The sequence below is a fragment of the Oncorhynchus mykiss genome, chromosome 6, assembly GCF_057628025.1.
Source record: "Oncorhynchus mykiss isolate SJ-2025 chromosome 6, ASM5762802v1, whole genome shotgun sequence".
NCBI classification, from domain to species: domain Eukaryota; kingdom Metazoa; phylum Chordata; class Actinopteri; order Salmoniformes; family Salmonidae; genus Oncorhynchus; species Oncorhynchus mykiss.
The window spans coordinates 51,348,652-51,352,280 of NC_143027.1; the positions used below are offsets into that span (position 1 = coordinate 51,348,652).

General features: G+C 42.1%; 1 pseudogene across 1 annotated transcript; it reads right to left on the reverse strand.

The window, feature by feature from the left end:
• Positions 1-683: 683 nt before the first annotated feature.
• On the reverse strand, positions 684-2,435 carry LOC149982912 (zinc finger BED domain-containing protein 4-like; annotated as a pseudogene). Its single transcript, XR_016496922.1, has 2 exons — positions 1,421-2,435; positions 684-1,285 (listed from the first exon to the last, which is right to left on the reverse strand). The product of XR_016496922.1 is annotated as a zinc finger BED domain-containing protein 4-like (transcript).
• Positions 2,436-3,629: the final 1,194 nt, after the last annotated feature.

The window sequence follows — 3,629 nt, forward strand, 5'->3', positions numbered from 1 at the left end:
GGCTCTCACAGACCTGTAACTTCTTCTTTAAGAGGCTCCTCTGTCATATTACATTAAAAATCTGCCATTTCCAGCTACAATAGTCATTTACAACATTAACAATGTCTGCATTGTATTTCTGATCAATTTGAGGTTATTTTAATCAACAAAAAAATAGCTTTTCTTTAAAAAACAAGGACATTTCTAAGTTTTGAACGGTAGTGTGAGTCTCTAAGAGCTTTGAACATCTGGCTTGTACAATATTTGCAAATTATTATTTTTACATTTTATTATTTTTATTATAGATTGTCAAAACTGTAACTAGGCCCCTCAGGAACATTCACTGATGTCTTGGTAAGCAACCCCTGTGTATATTTGATCTTGTGTTTTAGGTTATTGTCCTGCTGAAAAGGTGCATTTGTCTCCCAGTGTCGGTTGGAAAGCAGACTGAACAAGGTTTTCCTCTAGGATTTTGCCTGTAGCTGTATTCCGTTTCTTTTTATCCTAAAAAAACTCCCCTAGTCCTTGCCGATGACAAGCATACCAATAACATGATGCCACCACCACCATACTTGAAAATATGAAGGGTGGTACTCAGTGATGTGTTGTATTTGCCCCAAACATAATGCTTTGTATTCAGGACATAAAATATTGTAGTGCTCTCTCCCTCTCTCCAGATATACTCTAGACACCTGAAACAATCCTGCCATAAAGTTACAATCATTTATTTAAAGGTACATCAAAACAACTGACACTGAACTTCAAGTAGGCCTACAATTTGAACACTGGCCTGAATGTCCGAGAAAAAAATACAGATCCCAAAGATGGGAGATTAAACTTGAACATGGAGACTACACGTGTGTGTGTGTGTGTGTGTGTAATGCATAAACAGTAAAAATGTTTCTCTTATCTCAAGGCCCTATGATGCATTGCATTTGCAAAAGACCAAATTTGATAAAAGTCTGTCGGTCATTTGTGCATGATGAGGCCACAGTATGATGCCACCATAGCTGAAGACACGCTCCACCGTAGCACTGGAGGCAGGCACTGCCAAGACCCTGATGGCCAGTCGGTGAAGGAAGAGCCTTCCTGTTCATTGCCCAGAACAAGAGGGCATTCTGTCCTTCGCATATGTCAAGTTAGTGACTTAGGAGTAGTGCTGGAGTGGTTCCAACAGCTTTCTTCTGCCTCTTACAGTATGCTGCAAACAGCCCTTCTTCTTGTCCAAGACTATGGTCCTCTCACTCTTCCTCATCAACAAGGGGCACAGCTTGCTCAGTCCCTGTAGCATCTTGCAGAATCAGTTCTGACAAAACATGTAAAAGCATAGCAGAAACAAAAAGGCTGGTATTAGAGTATTGGTGATGCAGTGGGTTAAACTTAAACATTATTATTGGATTAAATTATGAGAAAAAGTTACATTAAACTCAATAATATTTACCTTTCACTCTTTGTGCCAACTCCTCCTTGACCAGCACATGGTGCTCCACCCACATCAGAGAAAAAGCCAGATTCAAGGCAGCTGCTTTGAGGTAGACTGGATCTGAAAAGGGGGCAGTGATTCCATCTTGTGTCCTGGCCATTTTCACATTGATGAAGATTCCAAGAAATCTTTTGTTCAGGGATGCCTGGAGACTTCTGACCAGGCCGCTCAGGAAATGGACTTGAGGCTTCCGCTGCTCCAGGTGTTGATTCAGGGACAGGACCGAGGGAACAACAGAACTGATTGTGACTATCTTCTCCACCTGTGTCTGTTGCTTCTCCAAATGGCTTCAGGATGTCTACCAACTCCTTCAACTTATTCCACTCCCATACTGTGAACAACAACTCCTTGTGCCCAGCCTTATGTAGAACATGACTGAGCTTAAGATGGTCACATTGGATAACTGCCTTCACTTGTCTCAGTGTTGAGTTCCATCTTGTGTTGACAGCAGCAGGGATGCCTCTTTCCCCAAATATAGCCTCAAACACCTCTTTGAATGTTGTGCTTGTATGTAGCAGTGAGCTGATTTTTGATAACTTTGAAAGAGAAGAAGTCATCACTTTTGTTTCTTTCAAGCCATCTCCCACCACCAGCTGGAGAGTGTGGGCAAAACACTGCAAGCCCTGTTTTTTGCAATAGGAGCATCCACTGTTTGCTGGTCTTCCAGGGTTAGGTCATTCCAGAGCTCTGGGTCATCAAGGTGATCTTCGTCAAGTACTTCATCTTCTTGTTCAATGGGGAAGCACACCGTGAATGCTTTTCTCATGTTGGCAACATTGTCACTAATGATATAGTCCAATTTATCTTTAATGCTGCACTCACCACATATGGCCTCAAATTGCTTACAGATTCTTTCGGCCGTGTGTGGGCCTTTGAAGCGGTCACAGGCCAAGAGATTGGACTTGAGCTGTATCCTCTCTCCATCTTTCTCCATACAGTGCACAGTGACACCAAGGAACCCCCTTCATCTTTCGGTCAGACCAAATGTCTGACCAAAATACAGACCAAAACTGTATTTTTTGTGAAGAATCAACAACAAGTGGGACACAATCATGAAGTGGAACAACATTTATTGGATATTTCAAACTTTTTTAACAAATCAAAAACTGAAAAATTGGGCGTGCAAAATTATTCAGCCCCTTTACTTTCAGTGCAGCAAACTCTCTCCAGAAGTTCAGTGAGGATCTCTGAATGATCCAATGTTGACCTAAATGACTAATGATGATAAATACAATCCACCTGTGTGTAATCAAGTCTCCGTATAAATGCACCTGCACTGTGATAGTCTCAGAGGTCCGTTAAAAGCGCAGAGAGCATCATGAAGAACAAGGAACACACCAGGCAGGTCCGAGATACTGTTGTGAAGAAGTTTAAAGCCGGATTTGGATACAAAAAGATTTCCCAAGCTTTAAACATCCCAAGGAGCACTGTGCAAGCGATAATATTGAAATGGAAGGAGTATCAGACCACTGCAAATCTACCAAGACCTGGCCGTCCCTCTAAACTTTCAGCTCATACAAGGAGAAGACTGATCAGAGATGCAGCCAAGAGGCCAATGATCACTCTGGATGAACTGCAGAGATCTACAGCTGAGGTGGGAGACTCTGTGCATAGGACAACAATCAGTCGTATATTGCACAAATCTGGCCTTTATGGAAGAGTGGCAAGAAGAAAGCCATTTCTTAAAGATATCTATAAAAAGTGTCGTTTAAAGTTTGCCACAAGCCACCTGGGAGACACACCAAACATGTGGAAGAAGGTGCTCTGGTCAGATGAAACCAAAATTGAACGTTTTGGCAACAATGCAAAACGTTATGTTTGGCGTAAAAGCAACACAGCTCATCACCCTGAACACACCATCCCCACTGTCAAACATGGTGGTGGCAGCATCATGGTTTGGGCCTGCTTTTCTTCAGCAGGGACAGGGAAGATGGTTAAAATTGATGGGAAGATGGATGGAGCCAAATACAGGACCATTCTGGAAGAAAACCTGATGGAGTCTGCAAAAGACCTGAGACTGGGACGGAGATTTGTCTTCCAACAAGACAATGATCCAAAACATAAAGCAAAATCTACAATGGAATGGTTAAAAAATAAACATATCCAGGTGTTAGAATGGCCAAGTTAAAGTCCAGACCTGAATCCAATCGAGAATCTGTGGAAATAA